This window comes from Lithobates pipiens, unplaced genomic scaffold (assembly GCF_037356315.1).
Source record: "Lithobates pipiens isolate NorthernLeopardFrog02 unplaced genomic scaffold, aLitPip1_a1.2 Scaffold_25, whole genome shotgun sequence".
NCBI lineage: Eukaryota > Metazoa > Chordata > Amphibia > Anura > Ranidae > Lithobates > Lithobates pipiens.
Genome location: NW_027507787.1, coordinates 95,188,787 through 95,211,721, shown reverse-complemented (window position 1 = coordinate 95,211,721; position 22,935 = coordinate 95,188,787). Strand labels below are relative to the sequence as shown.

The following is a 22,935-nucleotide window of genomic DNA, read 5'->3' as shown; positions in this document are numbered from 1 at the left end:
AGGGGCGACAAAGGGGTTAAACGTGTGTTCCCTCAGCATGTTCTAACTGTATAGGGATAGGACTGATTAGGGGAGGAAACATATTGTTGTTCCCACATAGTAGGAACACATAATCTGTCTCCTCTCACCTGTTTACACACATAAATCCGGCTGGCTCAGGTGCACGCATCAGGTCCCCTGTTGTGCCATCTGGTGGCTCTCCTGGGCAAAGGCGTACCTGTATGAGATTTCGCCCAGGAGAGCCATTCTGTAACAGCTGGTCGGGAACCAGTTAAACTCTCCAGTATCTTCCTTACTATAGAAGTTAAACTAACAGGTCTGTAGTTACTTCGTAAAGAATTTGATCCCTTTTTAAATATGGGCACCACATTGGCCCTGTGCCAATCCATTGGTACCATTCCAGTCATTAACGCGTCCCTAAATATTAGAAACAATGGCTTTGAAATGACAGAGCTAAATTCTTTTAGGATCCGTGGATGGATGCCATCTGGTCCAGGTGTTTTATCCACCTTTATTCTGTCTAAATATTTCTGGACCACATCACTTTTGAGCCATTGTCGATCATTTGGGGCTGTGTCACTACCACCCCCATTATGAACCCCCATGCTCCTTTGTATACACAGAGCTGAAGAAAGTGTTTAATAATTTTGCCTTTTCTTTGTCCCCAGTCACCCACTCTAGATTATTTTGTAAAGGGCCTACATGCTCAGACCTGACCTTTTTATTATTATTAATATATTGGAAGAATTTTTTGGGGTTTGTCCTAACTTTTGCAATCTGTCGTTCATTTTGAATTTTTTCATCCTTGATTTCCTTTTTACATTTCCTTTTTACATGTTCTGTTATATTCTTTGTAACATGTAAACGATGATAGTGTTCCTTCATTTTTATATTTTTTAAAAGCTCTTTTTTATTATGTATAGCCATTTTAACTTTGGGCGTGAGCCTTATAGGTTTTATTTTTAGCAACTTAAACTTACTGCCCATGTTTTTATTTTACCTGTATGTGTTTGCTGCTTAAAGCTAACAGTAAATTAAATCATGTTATGGTCACTGCTACTACACAGATGTTCTTTTATATGAATATTGGTAATAAGCTGGGCATGGTTTGAGATTACCAGGTCCAGCAGAGCGTCATTCCTATTCGGGGCCTCAATAAACTGGACCACAAAATTGTCTTTTAATAGGTTTATAATTTTTTGTCCTTTTAACTGTCCCAGCAGTGCCATTACTCCAGTCATTTCCCTTCCTAGGGGTAGATTTCAACTCACTTCCTGTTGTCTCCTTCCGTTTGCAAGTAGGAGACGTTTGTAAGTTGGATGTTTGAAAGTAGGGGCCTGCCCTATATGCTCTGCAGAGATTTGAGCCTAAGGTGTTGGTGTTGCCACAACACTGTAAGCCCTCAAAGTGACTCTTGGTGGGCACTGGAACGCCCTGCTGTGAACTATTATATCAAGAATTGTAATTATATGCCACTGTAGAACAGTGGTAGTAAAATTGGGCCTTTGGTGGTGGTGGTGCCGGTGCCATAACACCGTAAGTCCTCACAGTTACTCTTGGTGGGCGCTGGAATGGGCCCTGCTGTGAAATATTATATCAAGAATTGTAATTACATGCACCTGTTGAACAGGCACCGAAAAATTAGGCACTGGTGCCACAACACTGCAACACCTCACAGAAACTCTAGTTGGAGAGCAGGAATGAGCCCTGCTGCAAAGTATTGGTTAAAAAATTGTAGTTACACGCCCCTGTTAAACAGGCGCTGAAAAATTGGGCCTTAGGCACTGGTGCTGGTGCCACAACACTGCAACGACAAATATTGTAGTTGAGTGCAGCAACGAACCCTCCTGCAAAATATTGCATCAAAAATTGTAATCACACGCCCCTGTTAAACAGTGACTGAAAAATTGGGCCTTAGCCATTTGGTTCTTAGCCCAGAACCAAAAATGTTCTTAACGACCTCTTCCTCCTCTGCCTTCGTCTTGTGCTTCCACCGTGCCCCCTCTGTCAGATGGGAATGCCACCAGCAGTGCGTCTACCAGAGTGTGCTTGTACTCGCGCATCTTACGATCACACTTCAGTGACGGAATTTAGGATGGTACGTTGTCCTTGTAACGGGGATCCAGCAGCGTGACCACCCAGTAATCAGCATCAGTTAGAATGTGGGGCGTTGCGGAGACACTGCAGCATATAATCGCTCATGTGTGGCTGTCCTCTGTGGGAGGTGTATCATCTGTGTCCTCTGTATCCCCCCAGCCACGCACCAGTGATGGCCATGAGCTGGTCTGGGTACCACCCTGCTGTGAACATGGTTACTCCTCCTCCATCTTCTCCTCATCCTCCACCTCTTCATCCTCCAGAACTGTTCCCTTGCTGGACAAACCTGGCGTTTGTTGGTGCAGGAACCCACCCTCATAGCCACTTGTGAATGACTGCCCTGAAAGCCTTGGAAATTATCCCTCTTCCTCCTCCTCCTCCTCCTCCTCCTATGCCACATCCTCTTCCATCATCGCCCAAAGCGTTTTTTCAAGGAGGCATAGAACTGGGATAGTAACACTGAGAACGGCGTCATCGGCACTGGCCATGTTGGTGGAGTACTCGAAACAGCGCAACAAGGCACACAGATCTCGCATGGAGACCCAGTTATTGGTGGTGAAGTGGTGCTGTTCCGCAGAGCGTCTCGCGCGTGCGTGCTGCAGCTGAAACTCCACTATCACCTGCTGCTGCTCGCTCAGTCTAGCCAGCATGTGCAAGGTGGAGTTCCACCTTGTGGGCATGTCACATATGAGGTGGTGAGCGGGAAGGCCAAAGTTACGCTGCAGAGCTGACAGGCGAGCAGCAGCAGGGTGAGAACGCCGAAAGTGCGCACAGACGGTCTGCACTTTCTGCAGCAGCTCTGGCATATCGGGGTAATTTTTAAGGAACCTTTGGACCACCTAGTTTAGCACATGCACCAGGCAAAAGATGTGCGTCAAACCGGCTAGTCCCAGAGCCGCTACGAGATTTCTCCCATTATCGCACACCACCAGGCCGGGCTTGAGGCTCACTGCCACCAACCACTCATCGGTCTGTTGTTCCATGTCCCTCCACAACTCCTGCGCGATGTGGGGTTTTCCCCCCAAACAGGAAAGTTTTAAAACTGCCTGCTGCCGTTTACCTCTGGCTGTGCTGAAGTTGATGGTGAAGGTGTTACGCTGACCAGATGAAGAGGCGGTAGAGGATGAGGAAGCGGAGTAGGAGGAGTTAGCAACAGGAGGCAAACTGAAGAGCCCTGCAATCCTCGTGGTGGAGGGACATTGAATGCATTTTTGTCCGAATTTCAGGTATTTTCGTTTTTGGTTTGACAAACAATAAAGAAAGCCCAGAATCCGAAAAATGAAAGATCCGACATAAATAAACGTTTTCGTTGTTACAACAGTTTGATATAGAATAGGAGATTCGACGTGACTCTGACAATAACAATCTGTGTCTATAGAACCTGTGGTTGAATGTGCCTAACCTTACCTCTATTAGTCCAAGATTATATAGAGAAAATATTTGACAGAGAAAAAAGATTTGACAGAGAGAAAAGATTCTGCAAGTTACTGTCCTAAAAAGTGTATGGGGACCCGGGTCCTGCCCCAGGGGACATGTACCAATGCAAAAAGTTTTAAAAATGGCAGTTTTTTCGGGAGCAGTGATTTTAATAATGATTAAAGTGAAACAATAAAAGTGTAATATTCCTTTAAATTTCGTACCTGGGGGGTGTCTATAGTTTGCCTGTGAAGGGGCGCATGTTTCTGGTGCTTAGAACTGTCCCTGCATAAAGTGTCACAAGTGTCAAAAGGAAAAGAAAAGAATTGTGGCAGAAAATGACAACTTAAAAAAACTCACCATGCCTCTTACTTTCCAAGAAGGGATAATTTGGGGGGGTATTTGTACTTTTCTGGCATGTTAAGATCTCAATAAATGAGACAGGTACTTCAGTTGTGATCATTTTTCAGATATTGGCACCATAGCTTGTGGACTCCATAACTTTCACACAGACCAAATAATATACACCAGTTTGTACTTATTTTTACCAAAGATATGTAGTAGTATAAATTTTGGCTAAAATTTATGAAGAAAAATTACTAATTTGCTAAATTTTATAACAGAAATAAAGAAAAATGTTTTTTTTACAGAATTTTCAGTCATTTTTCTTTTTTAGCACAAAAAATTAAAAACCCAGCGGTGATTAAATACCACCAAAAGAAAGCTCTATTTCTGTGAAAAAAGGACAAAAATTTCATATAGGAGACAATACGCATAGGATCACTATACTATCATGATATTCATGTCTGGATGTTTTATACATTAATTTGTAAGCCATTATATTTTTGGTGATAACCTCTCCTGTGTAAGATTGATGCCCACACCTAGAGGGTTTTAGTACTCACCTACTGGGTTAGGTGAGGTGTGATAACTATTACACTATCACCTTTATAATACTGGGAGTATGCTATAGGTCCCCTAACCTGAGGGAGGAAGAAGCAGCAAGGATGGGAAGTGTTATCATAATGGGGGATTTTAATTATCCAGACATAGACTGGGCAGAGGGAACCACACATTCATCTAAGGCTCACTAGTTCCTAAATGTCTTGCAGGACAATTTTATGGGTCAGATGGTACATGCACCGACTAGAAATAAAGCGTTATTGGATCTGATTACCAACAATAGAGACCTGATCACGGATGTGTATATATGAGGAAATTTAGGTAACAGCGATCAAAGGTCAATTGACTTCAGTATAAATCACACAAATAGGAAACATAAGGGGAATACAAAGACACTGAATTTAAAAAGAGCCAACTTCCCTAAACTATAAACCTTGCTAGAAGGCATAAATTGGGATAAAATCTTAGGAACAAAGAACACAGAGGAGACATGAGTTTGCTATTAAATAAGGGCATTATCCAATGCATTCCATTGGGTAATATATTTAAATTAGTGAACAAAAGTCCTGGATGGCTTAACTCCAATGTAAGAATGCATAATAGCAAAGGAGAAGGCCTTCAAAAAATTAAAGGTTGAGGGATCATCCTCAGCATTCAGACTTTATAAAGAATGCAACGAGAAATGTAAGGGTGCAATAAGAACGGCTAAGGCCGCGTACACACGCGCGGACTGTTCGCCCAACTTTGTCCGTCCAACAGTTTCGGCAAACAGTCCGCTCAAACTTAGCATGGACGGACATGGCCACACACGACGGACGAACAGTTTGCTGAAACCGTGCGCGATGACGTGAACGGCACGTACGACGGGACGAAAAACACGACGTCCTATACACTGCATTATAGCTTTCGGCGTGAAAATCCTTTCTGAGCATGCGCGCAACTTTGTTTGACGAACAAGCCTACACACGAGCGGACTGTTCGCTGAAACAAGGTTTCAGCGGACAGTTTTACGGAATTTCCGAAAAACCTTGTCCGTCCAACTGTCCGCTGAAACTGTCCGCTGAAAGCCCACACACGAGCGGACTGTCCGCCCAAACACTGTTCAGCGGACAAAGTTGGACGAACAGTCCGCCCGTGTGTACGCGGCCTAAGATAGATCATGAAAGACACATAGCGGAGAAGAGCAAAAAAAATCCCAAGAAATTATTTAAGTATGCAAACAGTAAAAAAGGGAGGACAGACCATATTGGCCCCATAAAGAATGCGGAAGGACATCTGGCTACAAAGGATTGGGGTATGGATAAGGTATTGAATTTATTCTTCTCCTCAGTCTTCACGTGGGAATCAGGGGGCTTCAGTAACTAAAACTGCAGTGTTTTTCGTCATGATATATCACTGGAAGCACCTCCATGGTTAACAGAGGACAGAATTAAAATTAGGCTTGGGATACTTAACAGTAATAAATCACTGGGACCAGATGGCTTGCACCCAAGTGTACTTAGAGAACTCAAGTAATTGCAAGACCATTGTTCCTAATTTTTACTGACGGCCGCACCGATATTTAAAAAATGGCCAAAATACATCCATTAGAATTACAGACCAGTTAGCCTAACATCAATAGTATGTAAACTCTTGGAGGGGATGATAAGGGACTATATACAAGATTTTATGAGAATGGTATCATTAGCAGTAACCAGCATGGATTCATGAAGAATCATTCTTGCCAAACCAATCTATTAACCTTCTTTGAGGAGGTGAGTTTCCATATAGATAAAGGAAGGCCCTTAGACGTGGTGTATCTGAATTTTGCAAAAGCATTTGACACAGTCCCCCATAAACCTTTACTGTACAAAATAAGGTCCGTTGGCATGGAGCATCGGGTGAGTACATGGATTGAAAACTGGCTTCAAGGGCGAGTTCAGAGGGTGGTGATAAATGGGGAGTACTTGGAATGGTCAGGTGTGGGTAGTGGCGTCCCCCAGTGTTCTATGCTGGGACCAGTCTTGTTTATTTTGCTCATAAATGACCTGAAAGATGGGGTAAACAGTTCAATCTCTGTATTTGCGGATCATACTAAGCTAAGCAGGGCAATAACTTCTCTGTAGGAGGTGGAAACCTTGAAAAAAGATGTGAACAAATGAATGGGGTGCGCAACTACAGGACAAATGAGGTTTGATGTAGAAAAATTTATAATAATGCATTTGGGTGGCAAAAATATGAGTGCAATCTATACACTGGGGGGAGAACCTTTGGGGGAATCTAGGACGGAAAAGGACCTGGGGGTCCTAGTAGATGATAGGTTCAGCAAGTGCATGCAATGCCAAGCTGCTGCTAACAAAGCAAACCGAATATTGGCATACATTAAAAAGCGGATCAACTCCAGAGATAAGATGATAATTCTCCCTCACTAGAAGACTCTGGTCTGGCCGCACCTAGAGTATGCTGTCCAGTTTTGGGCACCAGTCCTCAGGAAGGATGTACTGGAAATGGAGCAAGTACAAAGAAGGGCAACAAAGCTAATAGGGGGCTGGGAGGATATTAGTTATGAGGAAAGGTTGCGAGCACTGAACTTATTCTCTCTGGAGAAGAGACGCTTTAGAGGGGGTATGAATTCAATTTACAAATACCATACTGGTGAGGTGACACCACAATAAGGTTAAAAAGTATTCGTGGAAGGGAGTTTAACAAGACTCGTGGCCACTCATTAAAATTAGAAGAAAAGAGGTTTAACCTTAAACTACATAGACGGTTCTTTACTGTAAGAGCGGCAAGTATGTGGAATTCCCTTCCACAGGCAGTGGTCTCAGCGGGGAGCATCGATAGTTTCAAGAAACTATTAGATAAGCAACTGAATGACCGCCATATACCGGGATATACAATGTAATACTGACATATAATCACACACATGGGTTGGACTTGATGGCCTTGTGTCTTTTTTCAACTTCGCCTACTATGTAACTATGTAAGTCTTTTTAAGCATGATGCCTGCCATTCAGGCCAAAGAGTTCAATCTTTGTTTAATCAGACCAGAGAATGTTGTTTCTCATTGTCTGATAGTCTTTTAGGTACCCTTTTGGCAGACTCCAGGCTGTCATGTGCCTTTTACAGAGGAGTGGCTTCCTCCTGGAGACTGTACCATCCAGGCCTGATTGGTGGAGTGCTGCAGAGATGGTTGTTCTGGAAGGTTCTCTCTCCACAGAGAAACGCTGGAGCTCTGTCAGAGTGACCATCTTGTTCTTGGTCACCTCCTTGACTAAGGCTCTTCTCCCCCAATCGCTCAGTTTGGCCGGGCGACCCGTTCCAAACTTCTTCCATTTACAGATGATGGAGCCCACTATGCTCACTGCAGAATTTTTTCTGTACCCTTCCCCAGATCTGTGCCTTGATGAAATCCTGTCCCGGATGTCTACAGAGAATTCCTTGGACTTCGTGGCTGGGTTTTTGTGCTGACATGCACTGTTACCTGTGGGACCTTATATAGACAGTTGTGTGCCTTTCCAAATTATGTCCAATCAACTGAATTTACCACAGGTGGATTCCAAGAAATTTGTAGAAACATCTCAATGATAATCAGTGGAAACAGAATGCACCTGAGCTCAATTTTGAGTGTCATGGCAAAGGCTGTGAATACTTATGTACATGTGAATTTTTTATTTTTAATAAATATGCAAAGATTTCAAACAAACATCTTTCATGTTGTCATTATGGAGTATTGTTTGCAGAATTTTGAGGACAAAAATAAATTTACTCCATTTTGGTATAAGGCTGTAAAATAACAAAATGTTAAGCGCTGTGAATACATTCCGGATGCACTGTAAATAATATGCACTAATTTGGGGGTTTCTTACCAAAGAAATGCAGTATAAATTTTGCTCAAAATTGCTTATTTGCAAAATTTCTTAACAGAAACTAAGAAAAACATACTTTAACCACTTACAGACCGGACCATTTTGCTGGTCAAAGACCAGACCACTTTTTGCGATTCGGCACTGCGTCGATTTTACTGACAATTGCGCGGTCGTGCGACGTGGCTCGCAAACAAAATTGACGTCCTTTTTTCCTCACAAATAGAGCTTTCTTTTGGTGGTATTTGATCACCCCTGCAGTTTTTATTTTTTGCGCTATAAACAAAAATAGAGCGACAATTTTGAAAAAAACACATAATTTCAGATTCCTGCAAGAGCACCGCCCCAGTGTGAGAGTCTAACTGAAATAAATGGGAGGTGGTTTTCAGGCATTATTTAGAGGCTATTTCTAGTGCTAAAACACCTGAAAACCGCCTCAGTTTAACCACTTCCCGACCGCCGCACGACGATGTACGTCGACAGAATGGCACAGGCAGGCATAAGGGCTTACATGTACGTTCTTGCCTTCCCGCGGGTCGGGGGCCCGATCGGCCCCCGCCCGGTGCCTGCGGCAGTCGGTATTCCTTCGGGAGCGATCCGGGATGAGGGGGCGGCCATTCATTCATGGCCACCCCCTCGCGATCGCTCCCGACGAATAGAAATCCTTCGTCACATCACTTCCTCTCCTGTAATGTAAACACAGGAGAGGAAGTGATGTAATCTCTCCTCCGTGTCGGTATTTTTCGTTCCGACACCGAGGAGAGAGGATCGGTGAGTTGCACCAACACGACACTACACAGTAGAACATGCCAGGCACACTCACACCCCCCCGATCACCCTCCCAATTACCCCTGCCCCCCAGTCACAGTGACACCAATGTCATTTTTTTTTTTTTTGCATTGGTGTCATTTGTGACTGTAATAACTGTTAGGGCAGTTAGGGTTAGCCCCCTTTAGTTCTAATGTACCCCCCTAACCCCCCAATAAAGGTTTAACCCCGTGATCACCCCCCGTCGCCAGTGTCACTAAGGCTGGGTTCACATTGCAGCGGTTTATGAGAACGAATGTGATTCGCACCGCACTGCAGTGCAAATCACATCCAATCTCTGTGCGATTCGAGTTCAGCCATACAGATAGTATGGCTGAATTCGCATCGCACCCGCCGCACCCGCCGCAAACTCGCACGGGACCCTTTTTTTGGTCCGCAGCAGAATCGGATCGCATGGGTGTTCACACCATGCGATCCGAGTTTGCAGATCGCACTGCGATATGCGAACTGATCTGGGGGTGTCATTAACATTTCACTGACACTCCCAGCAGTTCGCATAGGGCAGTGTGAACTGCCGCCGGGAGGCATGTGATGCGGGAACCCGCCGCGGATTCGTGGCGTTCCCGCATCGCTCCAGTGTGAACCCAGCCTAATAAGCAATCGTTTTTCTGATCGCTGTATTAGTGTCACAGGTGACGCTAGTTAGGCAGGTAGGTATTTAGGTTCGCCGCAGCTTTTTATAGCACCAGGGACCCCCATATACTACCGCATAAAGCCCCCTGATTGCCCCCTAGTTAACCCTTTCACCAGTGATCACCATATAACTGTTACAGGTGACGCTGGTTGGTTAGTTATTTTTTTATAGTTTCAGGGCACCCGCCATTTATTACCTAATAAAGGTTTAACCCCCTGATCACCCGGCGGGTGTCATTTGTGACTGTAATAACTGTTAGGGCAGTTAGGGTTAGCCCCCTTTAGTTCTAAGGTACCCCCCTAACCCCCCCAATAAAGGTTTAACCCCGTGATCACCCCCCGTCGCCAGTGTCACTAAGGCTGGGTTCACATTGCAGCGGTTTATGAGAACGGATGTGATTCGCACCGCACTGCAGTGCAAATCACATCCGATCTCTGTGCGATTCGAGTTCAGCCATACAGATAGTATGGCTGAATTCGTGTCGCACCCGCCGCAAACTCGCACGGGACCCTTTTTTTGGTCCGCAGCAGAATCGGATCGCATGGGTGTTCACACCATGCGATCCGAGTTTGCAGATCGCACTGCAATATGCGAACTGATCTGGGGGTGTCATTAACATTTCACTGACACTCCCAGCAGTTCGCATAGGGCAGTGTGAGGCAGGTAGGTATTTAGGTTCGCCGCAGCTTTTTATAGCGCCAGGGACCCCCATATACTACCGCATAAAGCCCCCTGATTGCCCCCTAGTTAACCCTTTCACCAGTGATCACCATATAACTGTTACAGGTGACGCTGGTTGGTTAGTTATTTTTTTATAGTTTCAGGGCACCCGCCATTTATTACCTAGTCTCACTAGTGTACCCCTAAATTTAGGGGTGTCTACTTTCCAAAATGGGGTCATTTGGGGGGGGTTTGTGCCATCTTGGCATCTTATGGCCTTCAAAACTGTAACGCCCTTAGAAAGCCTGAAGACGGTGCTTGGTTTTCGGGGCCCCGTACACGGATAGGCTCCCAAAAAGTCCCACATATGTGGTATCCCCGTACTCAGGAGAAGCAGCAGAATTTATTTTGGGGTGTCATTTCACATATGCCCATAGCATGTGTGAGCAATATATCATTTAGTGACAACTTTGTGTAAAAAAAAAATAAAAAAATTTTTTTTGTCATTATTCAATCGCTTGAGGCAAAAAAATAAAATATTCAATGGGCTCAACATGCCACTTATCAATTTCCTTAGGGGGTCTACTTTCCAAAATGGGGTCATTTGGGGGGGTTTTGTACTGCCCTGCCATTTTAGCACCTCAAGAAATGAGATAGGCAGTCGTAAACAAAAAAGCTGCGTAAATTCCAGAAAACTTACCTTAGTTTGTAGATGTGACAACTTTTGCGCAAACCAATAAATATACAGTTATTGACTTTTTTTTTACCAAAGACATGTGGCTGAATACATTTTGGCCTAAATGTATGACTAAAATTGAGTTTATTGGATTTTTCTAATAACAAAAAGTAGAAAATATCATTTTTTTTCAAAATTTGCGGTCTTTTTACGTTTATATCGCAAAAAATAAAAATCGCAGAGGCAATCAAATACCATCAAAAGAAAGCTCTATTTGTGGGAAGAAAAGGACGCAAATTTTGTTTGGGTACAACATTGCATGACCGCGCAATTACCAGTTAAAGCAGCGCAGTGCCAAATTGTAAAAAGACCTCTGGTCATTTACCAGCAAAATGGTCCGGTCTGAAAGTGGTTAAAGCTAGCTGTAATGACAATCTCCTGCCATATAATGAAGTAATTTATTATGTCCACGCTACAAGGAAGTACAATTTCCATTTTTCTCTTTACTTTTGATGGACTTTGTGTTTATGACATTCGGGTTTATCTGTATTGCACATTGTTTTTTTGCTGAACTTGAACGTTCCCAGATGTCGTCTTCTTCCCTGAAAAATTATTTTCAGGGAAGAAGGTGGGCATGATGACCTATAGATATGGTTAAAATGTGGCCATGCTTCCCACTCTCATAGACTAAAATCACTGTGCTGCTTGTTAGGCCCCTTTCTCACTGATGGACTGATCAGGTCCACCTGTCAGTTTTTCAGGCGGACCCGATTGGACCATGGAGCAGTCATAGGCATCCGCAGAACTTTTATCAGGGAGGGGCATCATTTTAAGGTCACCCATGCTCTGACCCTTTTCGACAATGTCATTATCACATTATCACGGTCATAGACTGCAGACGTAGTATAGGCAATGGTCAGAGACTGCAGACATGGCCCAAGAGACTGTCAGACTGCGAACATTGCCCAAGAGACTGTCAGAGATGGCATACATGGCCCAAGAGACTGCCAGTGACTGCATACATGGCTCAAGGGACTGTAAGAGACTGCGGACATGGCACAAGAGATGACCAGAGACTGCATATATAGCCCAAGAGACTGTCAGAAACTGCATACATGGCTCAAGAGACTGCGGACATGGCACAAGAGACTGTCAGAAACTGCATACATGTGGGGGGTGATAGAGAGAGAGAGGGGGGTGACAGAGAGAGGCAGGGTGACGGGGGGTGAAAAAGACATAGGGGTGAGAGAGAGAGAGAGGGGGGTGACAGAAAGGGGTGATGGGGGTAATCACTCCTGATCCGATCCGATCCCTGATTCCAGGGGGGGGGGGCACTTGCCCCCCCTTGCCCCTACCTGCGGACGCCCATGGGAGCAGTGTATGCCTACAGACATGTAGACATCCGATCCAATTCGGTCTGCTAAAAAAAAGGGATGGGGATCTATTCCCCATCCGTCCGGCAGATTGGAATGGATGAGAGCGGCTACGGACCTGTCATCCGCATGCTCAATGGGGATCAGTGGAGAGATCCCCTGCTGAGCAGCAGATCTGCTGGCAGACTTCGCCAGTGTGAAAGGGACCTTAGTCGCTGTGTACATGTAAGACATATAACCAATTTTCTGGTTTCTGACCCAAATATAAGAGTCACTGAGCCAAGACAGCTCCTCATCAGAGCAGTAAGTAAGGCAGACCAACCATACACGATTCTTCTTTTTTTTTTCTTTTTGTTTATGTTCAATCAGTGGGTTTAATGGAAAAACCTTCCCCACCAGCAGAATACAATGATCTTTGTTGCTATAGCAGGCGGGACTGATTGTTCAAGAAAAACCCACTGGCTGGTTGTACAGAAGATAGATCAACTTGTGTACAGCCAGCTAACTCCTACATGGATCAAAATGTGGCTGGTCCTTTAGCCTTCAAGTGTCTTTTAAAACTAGACTATAGAACAGTGAAAATAATATTTTCTCCTTAGTGGGTTCATAGACCCCTTAATATATGTTCATCTTAATTGCAATTAACCAAGTGCATGTATTAACTCAATACAAATTTTGTAATTTTATTGGCTATGCTCTACAAAAACGTCTCCAATTCTTAAAGCTGAACTTCAGCTTTACCTTCATTATTGCACAGTTGTATGGACATTTGTCTTGTACTGAAATTGTTTACTCTGTACTGCACACTGTAAGGCTCTCAGAGTTTGCATTAGAGCCTCCAGCAAGTCAGATGGAGCCTGGCGCATTACTTGGCTGAACAATCCAGTATCATTCTAGTCCAGGCATATGCAATTAGCGGACCTCCAGCTGTTGCAGAACTACAATTCCCATGAGGCATAGCAAGGCTCTGACAGCCACAAGCATTACACCCAGAGGCAGAGGCATGATGGGACTTGTAGTTTTGCAACAGCTGGAGGTCCGCTAATTGCAGATCCCTGTTCTAGTCCATTCCTCCCCAGTCTGACTGTCCCTAGCCTGCCCCTTTCTTTCATTGAATTCTATTGTCTCAATCATGGAGGCCTAACATCTCAGGTGGGGGAATTGTAGTGGGGAAAGGTTAACCTGGGGGGTATTGTACTGGGGATAGACTGACCTAGCGGGACTCGATTTAGGGACAGGCTGACCTGGGAGAAACTGTACTAGGGACAGACTGATCTGAGGGGGGTTGTACTGGAGATAAAAATTACATGGGGCATGATTGTATTGGGGATAGACCGACCTGGTGGGATTGGACAGACTGACCTAGAGGGTTTTACTTACGGGGGTAAGGGGGGCTTGCAGACTGACCTGAAAGGGATTGTACTGGGGACAGACTGACGTGGGGAAAGACTGACCGGGGGGTTGTACTGAGGAACAGACAATGGGGTTGATTTACCAAAACTGGAGCATGCAAAATCTGGTGCAGCTCCGCATAGAAACCAATTATTTTCCAGGTTTCAAAGCCTTAAACTGGTTGTAAACCTCAGGCATGAAATATGAACAAAGCATATCCTTCTATAGTGTGTACTTGTCTCAATTAAGAGCACTAAGTGTAATTTCTGTGTCCTGCCCCATTCCTTTGCTGTTAGTTTGAATCACTTCTGACAAGTTTTCAAGACTGATCCAGCTGATTGGCAGCCTAACCTCTGCACCTGTGTGAAAGGGAGTATGTCCCATCCCTCTAATCAGCTGTCAGAGCTCTCTTCGCTGAGCTTTGCAGAGTGTAACTTCAGCTCTCTGCCCCCTTTTTTTCTGACAGCTCAGACAAGCTTTATAAATTCTGGACCTTGAATGGATGTAGAGAAGAGAAGACCTCAGAAAAAAACAGGTACAGCTAATGTAGGAGGATTTGTTTCTTCTTGGTGTATCACCTGAGGCCAGTCATTTCACCAGGTATAGATGCAGGCTCATAACAGCTTTAATTGAACAAGCTGAAGTTATCAACTGATTGGCTACCATGCCGAGCTGCACCAGATTTTGAAATCTCCAGTTTAGTAAATAAACCCCAAAGTCTCAATAGAAGGGATTTCTTCAATCACCTAATTTGTGTTTTTTCATTCAGCCTGCTGGCTGGACAAGAAAAAACAAATCTTTTATGGACAGCTTAATGGAGTGCTTCTTGCACTATATATAGTATATTGTACATTGTGCACTCCAAACATTGCGCTGTTCCCTGAAGAACCTACATACAATATATACAATATATTATAAATGACATACTCCTGCACAATATACACTATATTGTAAATTACATACTCCTGCACTATACACACTTTATTGCACATTATATACAGTACATCTGATCAAAGTGTTCATTGTCTTAACAGTTACTGGTTGCTCAGCTGCTCCTAACTATTCTAATACAGTTCTTCTTCAGGTAAGTTCAACATGTTCGCTCTCCTTTTAAGTGTACAAAAATTGTATGTAATGGAAGAGTTTTTTTGTATTAATTATTGTGCTGATTTTGAACATATCTTTAAGACACTTGTGATTCTGCAAACTAAGCATAGATTATTTTATGGGTACAAGAAGGCTTTGCTTTTATTTAACTATGCCCCTTTAAACTCCTCCCACTGCTCACACAATTTGGCCACACTGTACATGCCAGGTTACTGCTTTCCTTGGGATGCCCAAAGGTGCCCCAGGTCTTTTATAATCCTAGTTACACCACTGGTAAATGATTTCATAAAACACTCCTGGTTCTAATCCTAATGGATTCAAGAAAACAAATGAAATCATCTAGAGTAGAAAATCATCATTTTTAAACATTAGAGAAGGATATAGAGAGATGTAAGCTAAGATATTTTGTTGGTCCATCCCAAATTGATATTTCAGTGTTTAAGTAGATGCTGGAGAGTTAAACAACCTGGCAGTTTCTCCCTACTGGATTTTTATTTGTATATTATGGAGAATGTAATAATAGGAGTTGAGGCAGGCAAAGGTGAGGGAAGAATCCCAAAAGGTCCAGGTGTGCAGGAACAAGAGTCAGGAATTATTGCATGGAGGCCTCAATGTTGGCGTATCATATGTACAGTACATAACCAGACCAGCTCATATTCATCATTGATTTTGCTATCTAAAACCTTGCCTTTGTATTGCTTTTATATAGATAATAAGGTTGTTGCCTACACTTTATCTTCTCATTCCTTGATTTATCTTTTATCATAAGCTTTTCTTGTCATGTTTTTATTGTTTATTATTATCTGATGAACCTTGTTTCTGTATTGCTTGTGTATAGATAATAAAGTTGCTGAATCAACTGAGTGATATTTTTGTTGTTTATTTCCTTCTGCTCAACTGTTATGGGGTGGCATATAGGTGTTCATACAGTGTGTTTAAATTTTCCACATTTTTGTCATGTTACAACCAAAAATGTAAATGTATTTTATTGGTATTTTATGTGATTGACCAACACAGAGTGGAAGGAAAATAATAAATGGTTTGCAATTTTTTTTACAAAAAGTGTGGTGTGCGTTTGTAATCCAATTGCCTTCTGAAGTCACCTAATTAGTAAATAGAGTCCACCTGTGTGTAATTTAATCTCAGTATAAATACAGCCATTCTGTGAAGAGAACCTTAGTGAACAAACAGCATCATAAAGGCCAGGGAATACACCAGACAGGACAGGGATAAAGTTGTGGAGAAGTTTAACCACTTACAGACCGGACCATTTTGCTGGTCAAAGACCAGACCACTTTTTGCGATTCGGCACTGCGTCGCTTTAACTGACAATTGCGCGGTCGTGAGACGTGGCTCCCAAACAAAATTGATGTCCTTTTTTTCCCACAAATAGAGCTTTCTTTTGGTGGTATTTGATCACCCCTGCGGTTTTTATTTTTTGCGCTATAAACAAAAATAGAGCGACAATTTTGAAAAAAACGCATTATTTTTTACTTTTTGTTATAATAAATATCCCCAAAAAATATATAAAAAAAACATTTTTTCCCCTCAGTTTAGGCCGATACGTATTCTTCTACATATTTTTGGTAAAAAAAATCGCAATAAGCGATTATTGATTGGTTTGCGCAAAAGTTATAGCATTTACAAAATAGGAATAGTTTTATAGCATTTTTATTAATAATTTTTTATTATTTATTTTTTTACTAGTAATGGCGGCGATCAGCGATTTTTATTGTGACTGCGACATTGTGGGGGACCCATCGGACATTTTTTGACACATTTTTGGGACCATTGTCATTTATACAGTAATCACTGCTATATAAATGCAGTGATTCCTGTGTAAATGACACTGGCAGTGAAGGGGTTAACCAGGGGGTGGCAGTGTAGGGGTTAAGTGTTCCTAGGGGTATGTTACTAACTGTGGGGGGGTTGGGCTTTCATTTAGTGAACACTGACCTCTGCTCCAATCACATGGAGCAGGGATCAGCGTCACTAGTTGCTAGGCAGAATGGAGAAATGCTGTTTACACGGCATTTCCTCCATTCAGCCGTCCCGTGAGACGATCGCGGGTATGCCCGCGGCGATCGAGTCCGCGGGTCCCGCGACCGGACTCACGGGGGTCGCGACCAGCACGGGAGCGCGCCGGCGGCGGTGCGCTCCCGATGGCAGGGCGGCATTGAAGATTGGACGTACCTGTACGCCAATATGCCTGCCTGTGCCATTCTGTCGACGTACATTGGCGTGCGCTGGTCGGGGACCGGTTAAAGAAGGGTTAAGTCTTATAAAAAATATCCCAAGCTTTGAACATCTTACAGAGCACTGTTCAATCAATCATCCAAAAATGGAGAGTATGGCACAACTGCAAACCTACCAAGACATGGCCGTCCACCTACATTGACAGGCCGGGCAAGGAGAACATTAATCAGAGAAGCAGCCAAGAGGCCCATGGTAACTCTGGAGGAGCTGCAGAGAGCCAAAGCTCATGTGGGAAAATCTGTCCACAGGACAACTATTAGTCGTGCACTCCCCAAGTCTGGTCTTTTTGGAAGATTGGCAAGAAGAAAGCCATTGTTGAAAGAAAGCTATAATATGTCCCATTTGCAGTTTGCAAGAAGCCATGTGGGGGACACAGCAAACATATGGAAGAAGGTCCTCTGGTCAGATGAGAACAAAATTTAACTTTTTGACCTAAAAGCAAAACGCTATGTGTGGCAGAAAACTAACACTGCACATCACCCTGAACACACCATCCCCACTGGGAAACATGGTGGTGGCAGCATCATGTTGTGGGAATGCTTTTCTTCAGCGGGGACAGGTCAGAGTTGATGAAAAGATGGATGGAGCCAAATACAGGGCAATTTTGGAAGAAAACCCGTTATGCCGCATACACACGAGCGGAATGTCCAACAGAAAAAGTCAAACCGGAGCTTTTCATTGTATATTCTGACCGTGTGTATGCCCCATCAGACTTTTTATGTAGAAAATTTTGACGGACCTAGAAAGAGAATGTTCTATATTTTTCAGACGGAACCAATTTCTATCGGGAAAACCGCTCATCCGTATGCTATTCTGACATAACAAAAACGGCGCATGCTCTGAAGCAAGTACGAGACGGAACCGCTCGGTGTGGTAAAACTAGCATTTATAATGGAGATAGCACATTCCTCACGCAGCAAATTCTGTGATCTTTTAATGCAGCACATTCTTTTGTTCTTTATAATGCTAGAATAATGAAGTTGTTTTGCTGCTGATATTCACACAGAGTTCTCACAAACTTATTTCTTGATTATTTCTCTTGATCTCACAACAATCTTTTCATTTTTAAAAGCCCGATCTCCATAATAATGTTTAGAATTATTTTTTAATAGTCTTTTATTTTATTTAATTTTTTTAATTTTTTTATTTCATGAAGATCTCCTTTTTTTGGATTATTGAAAAATTATTTTCTAGTGATCTCCATATATAATTTTAGTTTTTGTGTGTCAAGTTACCACAATAACATTATTATCTTGTATTTTTTATTAACCACTTAAGGACCGCCGCATGTAGATGTACGGCACAATGGCACCGACAGGCACAAGCACGTACCGGTACGTGCTTGCCTTCCAGCGGGTGTGGCGGTCCGTTTCACTTCAGGAGCGATCCGGGATGAGGGGATGGCCGTTGGTTTCTGGCCACCCCCTCTTGATTTCTCCTGGCGAATGAGAAGCTTCCCCCGCCTGTGTAGTGTAAACACAGGCAGGGAGGAAGTGATGTCACTCTCCCCGGGGAAGTCTTTTTGACCGGACTGTGAGGAGAACACATAGTAAGTGCACCAATCACTACACTGACACGTAGGTACACATAGGCACACAAATCGCCCCCCGATCCCCCCTCCCAGTCACAGTGTCACTGATTGCAGTGATCATTTATTTACTGATCACTGTATTTAGTGTCAGTTGTGACAGTAAAAAGTGTCAGGGCAGTTAGTGTTAGGTCCAGGGTAGCCCCCTACCCCCCCAATAAAGGTTTAACCCCCTGATTGCCCCTAGAGTTAACCCTTTCACCCCCTTTTGCCAGTGTCACTAAGCTATCGTTTTCCTGATCACTGCATTAGTGTCACTGGTGCCGCTAGGTAGCTAGTTATTTTTTAGGTTCACCGCCAAGTTTTTATAGCATTAGGTACCCCCATATACTAACCAATAAAGGTTTTAACCTCCTGAGTGCCCCTAGAGTTAACCCTTTCACCAGTGATCACCGTATAAGTGTCACTGGTGACGCTGGTTAGCCAGTTAGTTATTTAGGTTCCCCGTCAGGTTTTTATATAGCGTCAGGGACCCCCATATACTACCTAATAAAGGTTTTAACCCCCTGATTGCCCCTAGTTAACCCTGATCACCGTATAAGTGTTACGGGTGACTCTGGTTAGTTAGTTTGCTTTTTATAGCATCAGGGCACCCACCATTTATTACCTAATAAAGGTTTAACCCCCTGATCACCCGGCGGGTGATATCAATTAGGTTTTAGGGTCAGGGTATGCGTCGCCCCAGGCAGCGCTAGGTTAGTGCCAGTACCGCTAACACCCACACGCAAAGCATACACCTCCCATAGGGGTATAGTATCTGAACAGATCAATATCTGATCTGATCAGATCTATACTAGCGTCCCCAGCAGTTTAGGGTTCCAAAAAAACGCATTGTTGGCGGGATCAGCCCAGATACCTGCTAGCACCTGCATTTTGCCCCTCCGCCCAGCCCACCCAAGTGCAGTATCGATCGATCACTGTCACTTACAAAACACTAAACACATAACTGTGTCGCAGAGTCAGGCCTGATCCCTACGATCGCTAACAGTTTTTTTTGGTAGCGTTTTATATTTAAATCCTGAAGGCGGTGCTTGGATTTCGGGATCCCGTACGCGGCTAGGCTCCCAAAAAGTCCCCCACATGTGGTATCCCGGTACTCAGGAGAAGCAGCAGAATTTATTTTGGGGTGTAATTTCACTTATGCCCATAGCATGTGTGAGCAATATATCATTTAGTGCCAACTTTGTGCAAAAAAAAAAAGTTTGTAATATTCCCGCAACTTGTGGCAAATTATAAAATATTTCATGGACTCAACATGCCTCTCAGTAAATAGCTTGGGGTGTCTACTTTCCAAAATGGGTCATTTGGGGGGTTTTGTGCTATTTTGTCATTTTATGGCCTTCGAAACTGTGATAGGTAGTGAGGAGTGAAATCAAAAATTTGCACCCTTAGAAATCCTGAAGGCAGTGATTGGATTTCGGGGGGTCCGGACGTGGCTAGACTCCCAAAAAGTCCCACATGTGTGGTATCCCCGTACTCAGGAGAAGCAGCAGAATATATTTTGGGGTGCAATTCCACATATAACTATGGCATGTGTGAGCAATATATCATTTAGTGACAACTTTTTGTAAACTTTTATTTTTTTGTGTCATTATTCAATCACTTGGGACAAAAAAAAATATTCAACATGCCACTCAGCAATTTTCTTGGGGTGTCTACTTTCCAAAATGGGGTCATTTGGGGGGGGGGGGGTTTGTACTGCCTTGCCATTTTAGCACCTCAAGAAATGAGATATGCAGTCATAAATTAAAAGCTGTGTAAATTCCAGAAAATGTACTCTAGTTGTTAGACGCTATAACTTTTGCGCAAACCAATAAATATACACTTATTGACATTTTTATTACTAAAGACATGTGGCTGAATACATTTTGGCCTAAATGTATGACTAATATTTAGTTTATTCGATTTTTCTTATAACAAAAAGTAGAAAATATCTTTTTTTTTCAAAGTTTTCAGTCTTTTTCCTTTTATATCGTAAAAAATAAAAATCGCAGAGGCAATCAAATACCATCAAAAGAAAGCTCTATTTGTGAGAAGAAAAGGACGCAAATTTCGTTTGGGTACAACATTGCATGACTACGCAATTACCAGTTAAAGCAGTGCAGTGCGAAATTATAAAAAGACCTCTGGTCCTTAGGCTGACAATTGGTCCGGGGCTTAAGTGGTTAAACTCAAGGAGGTAGGTGTCCCTTGTTAATTTGACATTATCTTTTAGAAATGTACCTGCCTGCTCACAAACTGTCCTTTTTGTAGAAAAACACATAGGCAAGGATTTTCAGAAAATAAAATTTATTTGTTCATTTATTATTTGTTAATTTATTCTGGGTAACAAATTAAAGAGGAAGGCAACGCTGGAGAAACGTTTGGAATTTGCAAAGCCTTTTGGTTCCAAGGGCACACATCAGGTCTGTGGGGAAAAAATATTGTTAGCTTGAGGAGTTCATATAATTTAGAGCCCAATCTGGTCCAGGACTCCCAGCGATCAGGACCAGCAGCAGATGACATGTGTGTCCCCAGCCTGCGTCTTCTGTCAGACCAGACTAAAGCCAGGTCATCACTTTCTCTCCCACTTTCTCTCATCACTTTCTTCTCTGACTGCAGCCTTCCCTCCACGCTTCCCTGCAGCCTTCTCTGCAGCCTTCCTTGGAGGCTGTGGCTCTGGTGGTGGACTTGTGGCAGGAGGAGGAGGATGGGAGAGCCCATATATGTGGCTGTTCTCAGTTAGCTGGCCCCTCAACCCCTTCTGAAGGGCCTCACCAAAAATTCCCTCACAGAGGAAGCGTTGGCTCTCCTCCATTTTCATCAATCTAGATAGCAGCCATAGGCCTCTTCAGCTTCAGGGGGGCTTCTGAGGACATCATTTGCTTCCCTAATGAGGCCCAGTGCTACCTCCTCCATCATCGCCCCCTTTCTGGGCCTATTTGTTGTAAGGCGGAGGAGAGGCACCTGGGATTGGGTGAGGCTCCTACTGGGCCCGCCCACCTCCTGGCTGACACGGGGCCCGCCCACCTCCTGGCTGATACAGGGCACGGCCTCTCCCTGGCTGACACTTTCCAGACCCTCCTGGCTTAGCTCATACTATGTATAACAAAGGGGCATAGTTTTAGTTTTTGGTTCATCAATCACGCACAATTTTTAGCTCATGACTTGCAAATTGAATGTTAATAAATAGAAAAGACTATTATTCTGACCCCAGCATTTTTCATTCTTGTCTCAAACATTTTTGGACAATCTCTCTGTTTTAAGTCATGAATTTGTTATCAATTATAACATCTAGTTAACATCATTGATATTAGAACAATAAATATGTCTAAAAATAATATACCTGGCTCCAGCTGGGCACATCCACTTCTTCCAGGATGGAAGGCCCAGGTTGTTCCTCGTCAGCCTCAGCTGGGGTTAAGGGAAGGGTGGAGGGAAGGCTGCAAGGAATGGTAGAAAGTGATTCCCTGGCTTCAGTCTGGTCATCCAGAAACCACAGTTTGTACCACAGCCTGGGTACATACACTTGCGCTGCCGCTGCTCCTGATCTGAGTGATTTCTGGATCTTATTATGCTCCTTCTTATACATGTTCCTCAAGATTTTCTTTTCCAAGAACACGATGGTTGCATCGGGGACCCGAGTCTTTATAAATTCCAGAAGTTTTTCCAGCGTTGACCTCCTAGCTTGTTTATTATAATATAAGCTGTGTTTCACCTCCCACAAATTCCTCATCACCCTGTATTTGTCTATGAAACTGACCATAAATTCTGGGTTCTTTTGATTCATATTTGCTGTAAGACAATACACAAGACCAAAACACTAATGTCAGCATAAACTGTTATAATCTTATCTCAATGTAGGCCTCAATCTTGAATCTGTATAGGCCACTGATGGCCCAAGTTCAAATTTTACCTTCGTTTAGGATGCTCGCCATCGACCGTACACCAACCCGAATGTGAGAAAGGCCAAAATCATGAAGAAAGTTGTGAAGAGTCTGTACAGAAATTTTGGGGTACAACAATCAAAGAACCAATTAAGGAAACACTGGTCAGACCTGAAACTGAGGGAGCAGGATCAGTATAGAAGGATCAAGAAAGTGCTTCTAAAAAGTAAGTAGTTGTCGCGTGTTCCGATTATCATTATTATTATTATTACTTGCATGCTGCGCCATGTGATT

General features: G+C 43.4%; 1 protein-coding gene across 3 annotated transcripts in view; it reads right to left on the bottom strand.

Annotated features, from left to right (window-relative positions):
* LOC143930421 (uncharacterized) overlaps positions 1-22,935 on the bottom strand; it is a 277,574-nt gene that overhangs the window by 105,094 nt on the left and 149,545 nt on the right. The window lies entirely within an intron of this gene.